The sequence below is a fragment of the Apis florea genome, unplaced genomic scaffold (genome assembly GCF_048593485.1).
Source record: "Apis florea isolate Af1SG1 unplaced genomic scaffold, ASM4859348v1 contig_3493_pilon, whole genome shotgun sequence".
Classification (NCBI taxonomy): Eukaryota; Metazoa; Arthropoda; class Insecta; order Hymenoptera; family Apidae; genus Apis; species Apis florea.
This window is the reverse complement of record NW_028256772.1, coordinates 2407559-2424510: the sequence shown is the minus strand read 5'-3', so window position 1 is coordinate 2424510 and position 16952 is coordinate 2407559. Positions and strand designations below refer to the sequence as shown.

Sequence of the window (16952 nt, the reverse complement as noted above, 5' to 3'; positions counted from 1 at the left end):
TTTTATTGATTTTGTAAAAATTTTTATCAAACAGGGATCGGTGGAGAGTTAATTTTAATTTAATTAAATTAATTTACAATTAAATAATACACAGATATTATCATTAGACGTAGGTTCGTTACCGCTGTTATTTCAAATAAAATAAATTTAATTGTATTAATTTTGTGCAATATAACGAAAAAAAGAAAGAAAGAAAGAAAGAAAGAAAGAATAAAAGCGTAGTGAACGTATATTAGTTTATTAGTTCGAATACGAATATTTCATGGAAATTAATGTAATATAATTCGTCATCAAGTACCTGAAATGTCACATATGCGACGCATGGTGGACGCACTAAATATTCAATTATTACCTATATTACATCAATATTTAAACAATAAAATTATTTCAATATTCGATTACAAAATAACATCCATCGGTAAAAAGAAATGTATCATATTTTTCAATCCAAAATTACAATTTTGGACGGAACAAATGATATTTAATCTTTTAACGAAATTTTATTTCGAAAAACGTTTCGTGTTTTTATTTGCTCGCGTAATTAGAATTGAAGGATAAAAAAAATTATTTCTTTTTTTTTTTATCAAACGCGGAATAAATTTATCTATTGTAAATTTGATGTAAATTATAATGAAATGCCAAATATTTGGATTATTTAAAAAAAAAAAAAGAAAAAAGAAACGGATAATCTTATCGTTGAAAAATTCGTTTGTTTGCGAAGAAAGAATAATTAGATCGAAAAAACCGCAATATAAAAAAAAAAAGTACAAAAAGTTATTCCTCATTCTAAATGTAAAAACAAATTATATCATCATTTCTTTAAAAATAACAATCATTTCCCCATAATGATATTATATTTATCGTGTAGGATTAAAATACGATGTTTTAATATTCAACAAATATCTTCTCTCAATAACTTTTTCTCTCCTCCTCGCTATTTTCGACTTCGCATTTCGCCCAAGCGAAAATGTATTTACGCGTGTATGTATACTTCAAAGCATATTTGCTCATGCTCGTCCCAAAACTTCACGTATACGGCACAGTGTTTCTCAGATCGTCGTGTAACGCCTTTCATTTTGGATCGGCATAGATATCGTCTTCCTCTTTTACAATGAGAATATTCTTACTCGCTCATAAATATCTCCTCACTCGAGAACACGGAATATTTATGCAAATTTCGATAAACACGAAATTTCAGAAAATGAAATTTAAATATACAGGATATTAATATTATTCGTGGGCATATAGTTCGTTTGCAGGATCGATTCTGCAAAACACGCGCCAAAAAATTAACATACAAAAATTTCAATTCCCGTCTCTTGAATTATCAGCAATTGATGTTTTTACGCATGAACGAACAGCATCGTTCCGTCTTCGTTACGCCATCGTTAAATCTCTGTTCCTGCCTCGCTTTATCTAACGTAACGAGTAGAAGAATTTCACATTATTGTATTTGTTTCATTCTTCTCACAATGCTACGATTAATACGATAATTGTAAAATTTCTTTATTTTCTATTATTCGTTCGTTACAAATTCGGTAGCGGTAAGTGCGAATTTCTACTAAGAATCAAGTCTCGGTTTCATTTTTATCGATTTAACAACGATCGTGGAAAGTGATCGGTGGAGAAGAGGGGTTGAAAGATTCAGAAGAAAGCATTTAAGAAAGAATTTACGATATTGTTTCGATTTAATATCTTTCTTTCGCTCCGACGGGGGGATAATGTAAGATATCGAAGATGATTCTCCGGGGAGTGGTCGTATGTTCAGAAAAAAAAAAAAAAAAAAACCGAGTATGTATCCATTTCACGCTAAACAGAATTTCTGATTCAATAAAACTTGGATAACTGACCGGGGCGATGTACAGCGTGAAATGTCCATTGGTACCACCAGGGGCAATTCTGAGGCCCCTGTAAAACGAATGTGATATGTTTATTTGAACCATCTGTCCTCCTCCTCCTTCTCCTCCTCCTCCCCGCCCCTTTCTATATTCTCGCTTCGTATTTTTCTTAAAATACGAAGCTGCGATCGATTAAATTTCGATTTCCACTGTTCTCGTGAGTTGGAGAGGGAGTTTTTCGATTTTCTCCACTCGTTCTCAATTTTTCTACGTACGAAACTTGTGCATTCGTTTACTATAACCTTTTTTCTGGATGTAAAGTCTTAATTTTAATTCGATTGAAAAATTGAAAAACGAAGGAAGGGATGATCGGTTCTCGAATATTTATATAAATAAATAAAAAATTTCGAATGGAAAGTTAAAATTTGAAACGACGGGAAATGAGTGGTGATATTAAAAAAAAAAAAAAAAAAAAATACGTTGAAATAAATAATGCGACCAACCATATTTTTGACAAGAAACAATTTTGGATTTGACGAATCCAACGTTGATGCGTAGAATAACTTTATGTTCTTAAATTCAATTGAAATGTGAGAAGTTGCTTGATTAATTATATCGTATGATGAGAAGACACTTTTTAAGAAATGTAATTCTATTTTTATTTTTTAAAAGCAACAAAATAACCGGTATCCACCTTTATAAGCTCTTGTACATTGCTCAACCTCGCACGGAACTTTATTCGTTCATTTTCCTTTCCTTCTCGTGTCAAACAAGAAATAATGGTTAAATTCCTTTGCTCGAAACGCCGTTTCCGTTTGTCGTGGATTATTTTCACTAATATCTCTTAAAACGTTACCGTCGGCTTTATTTTCAACCCTTGCTCTTGATTCAATTTCAAAAAAATCGTGGACTTTGAAGCTCACAAGCCAAAATTAAATTTTTCCAACGCAACACGAATTTTCGAGTCTTTTTAAAGAAAAAAATTTTACATTTACTTTTTTCCCTCCAGAAAATTTAAACTTGGAAAGTATCGAATCACTTTTTCACAATCAATGATGAGATGATTTTAATATTTCTGTTTTAAATTTAAATGGGAAATTATGCGTATATTAGGGAAAATTACTTCTTTATTAAATTTCGTTTACAATAATCGAGTTATATGAATTCAAGTAAATTTGATTTAAAGTAGATATTAATGAAAAATAGATAACTAAAATGTTACCGCCGATACACTGTGAGGAATATCTGTGAAAATTAAAAAATTTCTTAATGAATTGTTAAAAGTTTCATAAGTTTCATAATGAACTGTTGAAAAAAACGGTCAATTCGAGCAAGAAAGTGAATTATTAAACTTGGTATGGAACATTATTAAGAGTTAGTTGCACAAGATGAAGAAGGATAAAGAATTCAGAAAGATATGACGGTTTTTTTTAATACCGAATAAAATTAAAAGAAAGATTATTAGGAAACAGAAAACATAAAAAAACGTATCATTTTGAAAATGATGAGAATACCGATACGAATTTTATTTAATTTTCTATCTTGAATCGAAAATGAAAATATATATATATATATATATATAGATATATATATATATATATATATATAAGAAAAAAATTGAAATTACAAAGGAAATTATAATTAAAACAAAGAATATTATATTTTATAGAAACAAGAAAAAATTAAAACTTCGTAATATCCTCTGTGAATATAACTTCTCGAGTACTCTGTTGAGTATTGAGTTTGATATTTCATTATACATAGATATGTACGATAGCGTTTCGCAATATTCTCCGGGATAGCATTTCATCGTATTATACCAATGAATTCTCCACTTGTTAGATAATTCCATGAACTTTTTCGCTCTCAGATTTCATTCCCTTAACCATCCTTTTAATTTTCTATAAACTGATGAAAACTGATGAATCGAGATCGAAATTGTTGAAGCGATTCCCATTAAATTCTTCGGTGTTATTGGCGTTTATAAACATCCAGAGAATCCATGGATCGCATACTACGAACGCGAGTAGGCCTCCAGAGAATGTGATCAATGTGCTGGGATCAAAAGTGGCCCATGCGCATATGTGTGCACACCCAACGTTCAAAATTTCACTCTTCATTCTTCCCGATACCACTTTGATCCATAAATCCTCCTTCTGAAACTAGAAGCCTCTTTCTCAAGAGAAATTAACACGTTCGATCGAGAAGAAGAGGTTATGCGAGTACATGTAAAACGATACAACGTATATAATTTGAGGTCGTCGTAAGTTGAAATATATAAATTCTATATACCCATAACCGTTTGTAAACAAGTTTAACTTGGTTGAGGATTGATGGAAAATTTCGCAAGCATGCGCGTAATCTATCTCGTATTCGGGCGAGTTCGGAAAGGATCGGGCAGATTCGGAAAAAATCGTGCGGGCTACGGATCGACGGATATACGAGTCATTCCTGGATAGATTTCTTTTTGACAGAATTTTTCTTCTAGATTTATTATTAATTAATAAATCATTACGATGCATTATTCTGTGATTCAGCTCGAACAATATTTATGGAAAAATAAGTTTTTTTCGATTATGAATTAAACATTCTTGAAATCATTACATAAAAAACATTCATTCGTTTTCTGACGCAATGTGTAAAAAGGATTCAAACCTTCATTTTACTGAAGTAAAATTAGAAATGATTGTGCGCCTACTTATCGTGGAGTTAATTTTGGAAAAAAAAAAAAATATTTTAAACCAATGAACTGTGAAACATTCGAAACAGCATATTTACCAATTATGCTCAAAAGAGATATTGATTTCTCTTTGTAAATATTTTTTTAAACATAGAAAAAACAGTTGAAGAAAGAGTAAAATCAAAATAAACGAATCGTTCGATTCTTGTCAAAAATAATCCTTCCTACGTCACAGATCTAATTATTTAACTTTCATTGTATTTTATTATATTATTTCTATTCCCGAGGTAAAAAATAATCTAGAGACTGGAACGAATCTAAAAATTGGTATGTAAAAATATCTATTCGAATTTATTTTTCAAATTATTGATGTTGAATGGAATAAGACGAAGAGAAATAACTTTATTTTCTATTTCAATTCTCTATCTAATATAAACGTACACTGGTTGGAAATCTTTTTTTACAATTCTATGATCAAAAATTTTATCATCTTAATAATTTCGATATATTTCCTATTTATCTCGTGTTCTATCCTGTATATTAACTCTGTACATAATATTATGTGGTCTGACCAGATATGGCCTGCATTTAAAGTCATCAAGTTATAGGGTGCTCGCCCTGCATATTACATGTACGTAGCATTAAGAGATTAAGATATCAGTCATATATCGACCGTTCATCCGGTTTCGGTTATCACGACATTATCCAAGTTAAACGTGTTAACTGCTTTTAGAGCAGAAAGAGACTCGGTAAGCCACGATACGGACCGCGTAAAATGAAGTGGCGCAGGATGAACGATGATAGGTTGGTTTATCGGTGAATTATGTCGCGTGCCAGAGGGATAGAAAAACTGCTTGTTGATGAATGGTGATATTTTTCTAGGGAGATGATACGGTAAGGGAATTTGGCTGAGTTGATTGAATTTCTGCGTGGAATGGGATGGTGGTTAAGCGTGGAATGTTCGGGCATGATGAAGGTTCAGGGAATGATGGTGGTTGAAATTAGCGAGTAGTTTAAAGTTTTGGGGATATTGGTTTCAAATGATTTGAAGTTTAAAACAGGATCATATGTAGCGTGAAGTATCGAGAAGGATTCTTGCGATTCATTAAATTTTTATGAAAGGATGAATTGAAAATTTCAATTAGGTAGAGAAAAGATACATTTATTTTTGGTTATAGTCTTTTCTTTTTCATGTTAAATTAAACCAATAATTTTATAAACAATCTTCTTTTATAATTAATCTTCTCAAACAGTTGTTACAAATAGATTTTTTGTTTTTTTTTTTTTGTACTCGATCATTAAAATCATTAAAAAAAGATTATTTTAAGGATAAATTATAAAATTATTTTAGATTTTTATACAAATTTTTAAAAGTAGTTATAATTATTAAGATTATTAATAATCAATTATTTATTACATGATATATGGAGAATAACTATTTTCCCAAAAATAGTAATAAATTGTCGATTAATCGCAATATATTATCATTGAACAAGATTTGCATAAATCAGCATATCATTTCTATGATAAAATATCATAGATCTCCGTAATGGATTGCAATAGTAAATTGCCTCAGAGAGACATGGTGCATCGTGATTCTTGATATTATAGATTATAGTATCACGTATATTAATAGGAGTACATGGGATATTGGCACAGGACAATATAGATGGACATTGTTTAACAATGGCTGATCTATGACCAAGTTGTATTACTTTATATTTATCAGAAAGACCTAACAATATTTCTATTAACGTTAAAAAATTTCTTCACATTTTTGATCAATTTATAATTGAAATTGAGGAGAATTATTTTTGGAATAATACGTGTCTTGTAAAATGTTATAATTTTATTTTTATTTTATGCAATTCAATCTATCGCACATTTTAAAGTTTCCCATTTGTCGAAATGCTTGTTACACATGATTTCACAGTTGTTAAACAATGTTAAAATAAAAATGCTCACTATAATAATGCTCGTCATTACAATTCAATTTTCAAGATCGATCACATATTCTTATCGATGAAAATACTAATCTTTTTCTTTTTTTTTTTGGTCTTTCACTTTTTACTCGAGATAGAAGCAAACAGTAATCGAAGATTCAATTAATATTTGAGAAAAAAATCTCGACGGACGAATAAAAAATTTCTTTATACCTCTGTATTTCACGCTGCTAGTCACTTTTTAATTTGTGCCTTTGTTTACCAACCGAGCCGAAAAGGCAATAGTAGTGCGTGCGCAAATTTACCTATCCCGCGGCAATCGTTTCCCTCACGTTGCTGATAATTAAAAAACGTTTCACGCCGTGGATGTATTAAAGTCAGAATGGTTATTTTTTACACGAAGAAACATGGAATGTCACCAAAATTTTTTTTTTTTGGATTAAGTGAAATGATATCTCGTCCCTTTTAACGAAGGTAAACAGCCAATTGCATGCCTTTAAATATAAACAACATTATTAGCAGTCGTCAGAGAGCGCTGTTTGCAGATGCAACGGGAAACGAAGTTACGTAACGACGAATCCGCAATTATCCACGCCTTCGAATTTAGTATCGAGGTTATAACTATTTGATTTGATATAAATTAAAAAAAAAAAGAAAAATAAATGATGCTAAAATTTAGTGCTAACAAATAATAATAATGAAACGAATTTTTTTTGTAGGATATAAAGATTTTAATTGCGATCGAAGTGGCGATTATTATTCATCGATCAGTTTCGTATAAAAATCAGAGTGAAAATTCAAGGATAAAATTAATAGATACACATATTGTGCATATATTCTTTGATTATGAAATTCATATTTTTTAGAAATTCCAAAATTATTTTCGCAAATTTTGGAAATATCAGTAATGTAACTTCTTACGTATCAGAATGTATTCTGATTTCCTTCTTTTAGATAGATATTTATCTTTATGAAACTATATAATTCGTATCGGGATTTTAATGAAATAAAACAGAAAATTTGTAGAATCTAAATTTTCATATAAATTTTTTAAAAGTTTTCTCATATAGTAAAATATATTTCGAAAAAATCTCCATAAAGATTTAAATTGAATTATTATTATATTTTAATGTATGATATAATTCAGAATGGATAGAAAAATTGCTTTAAAATATTGAAAACATTAAATCAAAATTGATAACAGTAAATATCGTGTAAATAATCCTTATCATATGAAATAAGTTAAAATTAATATTTAGTCAATTTTTCTTTTTCATTGTTTGGAATTTTTTATTCTAAAAAATATTCCTATTCGAAAAAGTTAAAAAATACACACGACTTTAACAATATCGATACCGTTGGCTATAATAATTTACGATCTCGCTATACCATAAAAACTTTTAGTATACATATTTATATAATCATATTTAAAAAACGATGGATTCCAGGCAGCAAAGGAACACTTGGCTGCAACCAAGTACTACTTGCATACTATGATAGGTTAAGCATCTCTCTAGGTTAAGCTGAGAGGTTCGAGAAAAGATGGATGGCCCATATGAATGATACTTTTCACGGGTATTTGAATCCATTCCCTGCGTCTTCGATTTTCCAGCGATCTGTGTATCCGAAGCTGTTCTACATACACTCGAAATTTTTAACTCTCTCTTTTGCTCGCTCAATCTTTTTCTTCTCTATGCGCTCCTCCCCTCCTCTTTTCTTTTCTGTTCCTTCCATCTTTTTCATTGTTGTATTTTTCAGAGAGAGAACATCCATCTAATAGCTATCATTAATAGTCCCTTCCTTCCTGTTACTTTAGACAATTACTTGATTGTTATTCACACTTTTTGAAATTTTCTTTCAAAGATTTCTTCTTGCTAGACTAACTCTGTAAAGAATGTTAATTCCAAATCATTGATATCAAGTAATCTATCAGATTAAGATCTTGACAAATTTTTGTATTCCAGAAACGAATTCCATTGTAAGGAATTTTGGAGAGAATTTTAGTAACGAGGGACTATCTTCCCTTTTAAGAGAGAGGGAATTTTAATAATAAAAGAACGACAGATATTAGGGAAGGAATTTTGGTATATAAAGAAAAAACACTTTATGTGTACATATATTAAAAATAAAGGGTTTATTATAATAAAAGTTGATCGAAAGCTTATGTTTCAAGTATTATAAATTATAATCCAGATTGTTGCAAATTCATCTTTGAAGTATTAATTATTGTAACACTTGAGGCACAAGCTTTTCATCATCAAGTTATGATATGCTTTTGAATTTGTTTTAATCAATAAATTTCATGAATTTTAATAATTTAATCGAAATGAATTTTAGAATACAAGATTAATAAATGATAATATAAAATATAAAAGTAATAAAAGAAATTAAAAAAAAATAAAGGAGAGATATAAAGAAGGGAAGATATAACTGTAAAAAATGGTACCAACAAAAAAAAAAAAGGAATAGAGTCGTTATTTTTGCGATTCTAATTTCGACTTCACAGCTCTGGAAAAAGGAAAAGAATGAAAAGGCACGAAGAAAGATATCAAGTAATGGGAAGAAAGTAATATAAAGACACGAAAGAAAAAATTCATGGCAATAGAAAAAGTAAGTACGAATATAAAAGATAACAATTTCACATTACCATGACTGATTGTGGTTTCGAATTTTCTTCAGATTTCCGACCATTCTCTTGTCTGATTTTATGATCTCGCTATATTATTACGTAGATTACTTTATATATAGATATAACATTACCTGAAAATGTAAGAAATTAAATTTACATGTGGATGTCACGTTTTATGAGACTCTAATTATATTATACTTAAGCTGTTGTTTACTATGTAATGTCAGATGAAATAAACAGGGCAACATTTTTATCTCAAATACATTCAAGGTAGGGTTCTTATATTACCTAGAAATTGAGAAAAATTATATTAAAATGTGATATACATTTCAATTTCATAAATATCAAATATCATTAAAAATTAGTATTATTTAAGGAATATTATTCATAATTTTTTAGAATTATTTATTAATATGAAAAATTAACACTGTTACCTTGTATTAAAATTTTCTCAAATTCTTTTTTTTTTAATTCTTAATTTTGTTTTACAAGATTTTATTTTCTTTGGCATAAAGTTTTATTTTTTTAATCTACGATTTGAGATATATTATATATTAATTTATGATACTATATTTAGCATTATAGTTATCGTTCTTTCAAAGTGGATAATTGCATAATTTACTGCAAATTGGAATAAACGTTGCTATATGAACATTTTGGTTTTAACGAGAGCAGAAGTGAAATTTGTTGAGGAAATTATGTTAAAAGTTTCACATTTTACAACATGCTCTGTGGACAAGTAATTAATCAGTGAATAAATGTATATGATTTTCTAATTTCTAGATCCAATTGTAAATAAAGTAGAGATACAATTAAATAAATATATATACTTTATTGTGATTTTTCACAGATTGTCTAAAGAGAAAAAGAAAAACATGATACAATCGAAATGCGAACTAATTGTCCAATCAAATTGGAAGACCGAGTCTTTCGAATAAGCGGATTATCGGATAATCGGTTAACAAGAACCTAAATTTGTGAATTTACGAAATAGAAATTAAACAATTTTTTCAACATTAAAAGAATTAAAAGAATACATATCTCCGTACTAGTATAGAAATAAAAATATATTAGTTTAAACGTATGTATGAATATAATAACAATTATTAACAATTAAATATAATTGAATATTCAGTATATAATCATTATTATCTTAATCATCATTATATTAATTATATTTATTTTGTATTCGAATAATTAATCATTGGATAATTGAAATTCGAATAATATCGTATTCGAATATTCCGTCTTAGTTAGTCCTCTCTTGTCTTCACCTGATTCACAGTAGAGTGAATTAGCGAATTAATGTTAGCTACATCTTCGTCCATATAGCAAAGTACGTTATATGTGCACATAGTTGCTAATCTAGTGCTAGTAATATTGAAATTCGAACTTTTCTTTTTTTTTTTTTTTTTTTTTATCTAACATCGATGAATGTAAAAAATTGTGATAAATGTATTAATGAGAGACAAAGAAAGACGGAGAGTTCAAGCGTTAAAGAAATACATGATATATTGCTTCATATGAAATTACTCACCTCGTTTAATTTGAAAGAGATCACTCCCCAGTTGGTACGGATAATTCTCTAGCATATACATTGACTATATACCATATACATTTACTTAATACGTATATCTCTGTTAAAAAAGCTCGAGCACGCGACTTCGAATTGGCCGATTACGAAGCAGATCCCTCGCCAGGCAAAGGGTTAAGACTTTTCCTTGAAACTTAATTATGCGCCGTGTACAATAGCAACGGCCTGATATTTTCACGTGTGTCTGTTTCTTTCAACGACCACGGCCCCATTCCACGCGGCGCATTTTTCTTTTCCGCGCTTCGTCGCCCCGTTATTTACTACGACTTCCTGTGTGCTCTCTTTTTGATTTATCTACTCACCGTCGCGTTTCACCGTCCCGTTTTCCCTGAATATTTAAACCGAAGACACACTGTCACTCCTCTGTTCCATTTTCCCCTCCTGCTCCCCCACTCTACGCGCCCGTGTTTCTCGTTTGTTTCTCTTCTTTTCTCACCTTGAGGACCGTGTAGTACGAAGTTTTCGAAAAAAGCTTTTTTGAGGAAAAGAAGGGAAAAATTGTTAGCAGCTAAAAAATGCGGTTTTTCATAAACCGCTGTTTGAGATTTTCGAGAAAAGAGAAAAAAAATTCTTTTATCAATTTGAAGTGTAGATTTGGCTTTCTCCTTTGTTTGATTTAGCTTTTTAGAGTTTTTTTTTTTTTTTTTTTTTTTTTTTAAGTTTTTTGAATATTTTTTTTTTTTGAAAGAATTTTAGAAGAAAAAGATTTTTTCTTTACAAGAAGATATCTTTCTCTAAAGTAAAATCTTGACTGTTTCAATGCAAAGTAAAAACCAGATATTAATAAAAGAAAAAATTGTTAATTATTGAAAATATGCATAGTTTTCTTATTTTTAATTTAAAAATTAAAATAATGAAAATCTGAAAAATTCTATCTTTTTTCTTTTTTTTTTTTATTTGAAAAATTATATTACAAAAATGTTTCACAAAATTTTAAAAAAGTTTTTCATGTATTTAAATAAATTTCTAAAAAAAAAAAAAGAAATAAAACAATTTTTTTTTCTATTAAAAAATTGAAAATCCTGTAAGCACAATCAATATTTAATTATCCACTATTACAATTTTTATATAACTTTCTTTATTATTTATCCATTCTCTACTCCATGTTTTCCCTAATTTTTTCTTATTTTATTTTAAAATCTTTTTCATATATAATAAGCTCTGCTCATATAATAAAAATAAAAAAATTTTCAAAAAATTTCGAAATATAAGATTTAAAACTCAAAACTGTTGTTAATATTATACATTCGTTTTGAAAGAACGAACAATAACAAATAATTAATCAGCAATGATAATTTTAAAAATAATTATAATTTAAATAGTAGATTGTGAATAACGATCCAAAAGAAAATTTTATACATTTAAATTGTTTTACTAATGTTAGTGTATTTTTTTTTTATTGCCTCTCTAAATCTCTGTTTGAGAAATCTCGTTTTTGTACAATTTTTTCTTTTTTCGATAGTTTCTAGCGGGCTTTGAATGTTAGAGAAGAGTGTGAGAATAAATCGGTCGAATATAGGCGGTTTTGATACTCTCTGTGGTGTTCTCTGCGTTCGCACGTAGCGTGTGAGTATGAAAATTACGAAGCTCTTTTATGCGTGACTTTGTATTCCCTAGTTCATTCCATTCGACAAAATTTTTTTTATCTTTTTTTTTTCTCAATTAAACTGAAAAAATGATGAAGAAATCGCTTTAAATTCGAATTCGATATCGAATAAAAATCTTATTCGATAAATTATAAGATTTAAATTAATTTCTCATTCATTATATAAACATTGTAGAATTCAATTAACACTACGAAAAGTATTGTATTGAAAAATTACAAAATTGTAGCTGTATTCGCTCAAAATAATTTTCAAAAATATTCTATATTGGATTATCGATAATTCAAACATGAATTTCACTTCAGAATCATCACAAATCATCCTTTTACTATCTATTCTGAAATTTATTCTGAATCTAAATCTGAATCTAAATCTATTTCTGAACTCTCAAAATAAATATTATACAAATTCGCGCATCATTGCTTCTTCAGAAATTTTTTGAATAAAAATTAACGGAAAGATATTGCACAGCTAGATTATTTCGCACTCGACTCATGCTACCCGCATTTCATTTCCTCCTCTGCTTTACATTTTCTCACTTCTCAAACACTATCCATATCTCCACATCTCGAGCAGACACGAATTTCCAAAAACGTTTTATCCTGATTTAAAGTAAATAATCTAAATCCTTTGATAACACGCAGAACAATCAAGTATTTTGATACAAGCACAAAGCGACACAGTGAATTCAAGAAAAATGAATTTTTCATCTACTTTTCCCTAACCGTCTCCATTCCTTTCTATAGCTTTGTGTGCTTTCACTTTTTTTGTGCGGTCCTATCCTTCTGCTCCTTTCTCTCACAGTTGTTTCCTCGATCCTTTTCACGCCTTTCTAATTACTCTCTGGTTCAACGTATAAAAAATGACGACGAGCAACCGTCGGTCAATTAACTTACAAACGAAAAAAGAGGAAACTCGGGACTCTCGAGCGAACGAGACACAATGCGCGTGAAAATCTGAATAGTCATGAACGGCTGGCGTCGCGCGCATCAGAAAGAGGGGGAAAGAAACTAGAAAATAGGGAAAGAGGCTTTGTCATTGTTCGTTTGGCAGTAGTGGCACGTGTCTTTTCGCGTTTTTGAGAACGTATCGATAATTTTATCTAGATTAATAAAGAATGGACGAAATATATAATTATTTAACATTCATAGATTGAATCGAAGGATTACAAATACATTCTGGAAAAAGAGAACACGTTATTCATGTAGAGAAGAATAATGTAATAACGTTTTGGCAGCTTTAAAAATAATTTAAAGGTGAAGATCTAAAATGGCGTGGATCAGGTTAGTTTGATTTTTCGTTGACGATTTTTATACGAATAGGAATAGAATAAAATATATATTACATTTTTATATTCGTACTATTTGTTTATAATATACATATGCGAATAAAATTACATACCATACGAGTTTTTTCAATTCTATATTGTTTCGAAATCAATATGAAATTAAAAAAATAAATATATTAAAAATAAAATAAAAATAAATATATTAATTATATTTATTATATCTTTATATAATATATTTTTTTTATATAATATATAAGTATAATTTAAAATTATATTTTGTTATTACAAATATTTATAATGAATTTTTCGATGTAATGAATATATGCAGTTTTTTTTTTTTTTTCAAGTAATTTAAAAACTAAGAACGCAATTATATATATAGAAAAAAGTTCTTTAAAATATTAGTTTTTATATTATTTAAAAATCATTTAAAACTAAAAACATTTTTCTGAATAATTAACTATCATTTTATTCTACTATAAATAATTTGATTGATTAATTCAGTGATGAAAAGAAAATATTTTTAGATAAATGAAGAGCAATTTTTTAACTATTTTTTTTTCAATATATTGTTTTTCATTTTTAATTTGATTGTTGAAGAACAACAGGATGTATTTTTATTGCTAAAAATTTGTCTACAAATAATTTGCATAATAAATTTCGTAATAAAAAAGAAATATTCTAACATAGAATCGAATGTAATTTATTAATTATTATTAGTTTTATTTATGTTCTTTTTATTTTATTTTATTATTCTTATTCTTTTATTGAGATCTTTTAATTATAATTTTAAATTTTTTATTTTGAATAATTATTTTAAATAATTCATCTTAATCAATAAAAAAAAGATTTTGTATCTCATCAAGCCATGTAAATTTTTTATACTATTAAATCTATTTACTTTCCATTAATTAATTAATTTTGAAACAATTCTTATTTTATTTCTTATTTCTTTTGAAGAAATTGTCAATAGCTAGTAAAATAGTTAAGAAAAGCATATATAGCTGTTATTTATATCGCTTCAAAATCCGTCTAGCTCGTCTTTTATGAAGGTTTCAATAAAGATTGCAGGTGTGAGTTTTCTGATGTGAAAAGCTAGTTCTACCAAGTTTCTTGAGTATTCACTGGAATGTGTAACAAGATGGAACCAACTCTGTTGATACTTCCATTACCGAGTATATTTACATACATATATTTCTATCTTATACCACTTTTTTTTATCACTTCTTTTTTCACTTCCTTTTTGATCGTTATTTAACTTTTGTACACATTGGTAATTATAAAGTGCATCAAATTAGTCTTAGAAATTTGTTTATTTGTTCATTTTTTCCTATTTGTTTATTTATCTTTTTGTTAATTAATTTACATTGCTATTAAAAATATTGATTTATTTCCTTTTTTGGTAGATTTAAATATTTTTCACAGAAATTTATATTTATTTTTTTGCCTAAATATGTATCAATTTAATACTGGTTTATTTTTATTAAATTAATCATTTTGATTTTTCATTTTGAATTTAATTTTAAATTTTTCTTTGCCACTGTTCATGTTTTTATATTAACAGATATAGGTTATTTAAAAATCATCATTGAGACTTAATTTAAGCTATTTTATATATTCTATACATGTATTATTTTTAAAGATCATTATAATTACTCAATACAGGATATTTCGAATATAAATAGACAAAATTTAATAATTGAAGTTCAGGATAAAATTATTCCAATAATTTAATTTTTCAACCATTATTTTATTATTCAAAATATCAAATAATTTCAAATAACTGTAATTAATTAAACAATCGAGTGAAGCGGAAAGACTATAATAGGTATAAATAAATGTTATTCAAGTATTTTAATAAATAATTATTTGAAGTAACTTTGTTCGAAATTTTTAACTAATTATTTTTTTAACAGATCAATGCCGAACGCTGTCCGAAAGTTTCGGAAAACAATTCATTGAAAATTGTGTTCTAATTAATATAAAAAAATTTTTTTCATTAGAATTGAATATTTAATAAAATGAAAGTTTAGAAACCTAGTTTTTTTTATCAATTCAATTTTATTTTTCCACTGGATTATTGTCCCTTTTATTTTGTCGAACATTTTATTGATCTAAATAAATTAAAAGCAAATTTAAAAAAGAACGATAAAATCCAGTGTTATAGCTCGAATATTCTCAATCGAAATGAAATTTGAAACATGTTTTAAATTTTTGAACTGCTTTTAGAAGAAAATATAACAGAAAAATTCAATTTTATGTGAAAATTGAGTTTTTAACTCTTTAAAATGAATTCAAATTGATTATTATGATATACAATATTTCTTTCCGAAGTTGCGAATCTTTCAAAATTCTTGCAGAATAAAAAAATAAAATATAAAATAATCCTTGGATGATTAAAGTTAGAATGAAATTACAATAAAAGATAATACATGATGTCCATATTATCCAAAACTATTATTAGAAACAAAGATATGACACGATACTACGCTTGTTTTTGAAGCTTAGTCACATGATGTATTTCTGTTTAATGTAACAATTGGTAATAATGTGACAATATTTGAAAATTCATATAGAAATTCACTATGAAAGAAATCCATTTTTACTGCATGAGTTCAAATATTATAATACTGCTCGAAATTATATTAAATTGTAACATTTATATAGACAGAATTCATATACATATAGGATCAAAAATTGTTTATTAAATATCTTACAAACTAATAAATAATTGAAGTTACAATTTTATTAATCTTATCTCCACCATCCTCTCCAAAATTCAATTCATATTTTAATTTTATTTACTATCCAAATTTTTATTCTAAATGAAAAAATTATAATTAGAAGTCTTTTAATATTTTCTAAATACAACATTAAAAATCCTTGATTCGACGTAATCCAATCAATTTCATCATTGTATCAAATCTGCCATATAGATATAATTCCATCAAAGATATATATTCAAAGCAGGATTTGAAATACTGATTTCAATGGACATTGATAACATGACATGAGTGAGAAACAATTGCTATGTAGTGTAGAACATGTTAAAGGAACAGCTTCGAGGAAATGTAACTGTCAATAGACGGAACTCTCTCTCAGTTGTGAAATCTGAGAGCTCTTGACTGGTTCGAACATTAGTACTTTCGCATATCTGATATCTTGTCGACTAACAATTAATGTACGGAATAGTTTCACTAAATAGAATCCATTTCATCTTTGAACGAAGGACACAAAATGAGAATTAAATAAGTTAAAAAGGAACACAATAAAAAGTTGAAAATATTTTTATAATGTCTTAATCGGATTTATAGCTATTTTTTAATAAAAATTGTCATGACAAAAAATAATCGAACGCGAATTGCATAAGCAAATG

General features: G+C 27.6%; 1 protein-coding gene and 3 long non-coding RNA genes across 5 annotated transcripts in view; 3 read left to right on the top strand and 1 right to left on the bottom strand.

Annotated features, from left to right (window-relative positions):
• LOC100865826 (protein amalgam) overlaps positions 1–16952 on the top strand; it is a 52400-nt gene that overhangs the window by 12063 nt on the left and 23385 nt on the right. The window lies entirely within an intron of this gene.
• Positions 7725–13257, bottom strand: LOC105735426 (uncharacterized). 2 transcript variants are annotated; one of them, XR_004224867.2, is made up of 5 exons: positions 13185–13257; positions 10628–11156; positions 9305–9378; positions 9109–9221; positions 7725–8346 (listed from the first exon to the last, which is right to left on the bottom strand). It is a non-coding gene; the product is annotated as an uncharacterized LOC105735426 (long non-coding RNA). The 2 variants fall into 2 exon arrangements; XR_015293543.1 differs by having other exon boundaries at positions 13014–13205.
• LOC147656924 (uncharacterized) lies at positions 9237–10126 on the top strand. Its single transcript, XR_015293544.1, has 2 exons — positions 9237–9360; positions 9941–10126. It is a non-coding gene; the product is annotated as an uncharacterized LOC147656924 (long non-coding RNA).
• LOC147656923 (uncharacterized) lies at positions 13206–15616 on the top strand. Its single transcript, XR_015293541.1, has 4 exons — positions 13206–13571; positions 14641–14751; positions 15242–15404; positions 15493–15616. It is a non-coding gene; the product is annotated as an uncharacterized LOC147656923 (long non-coding RNA).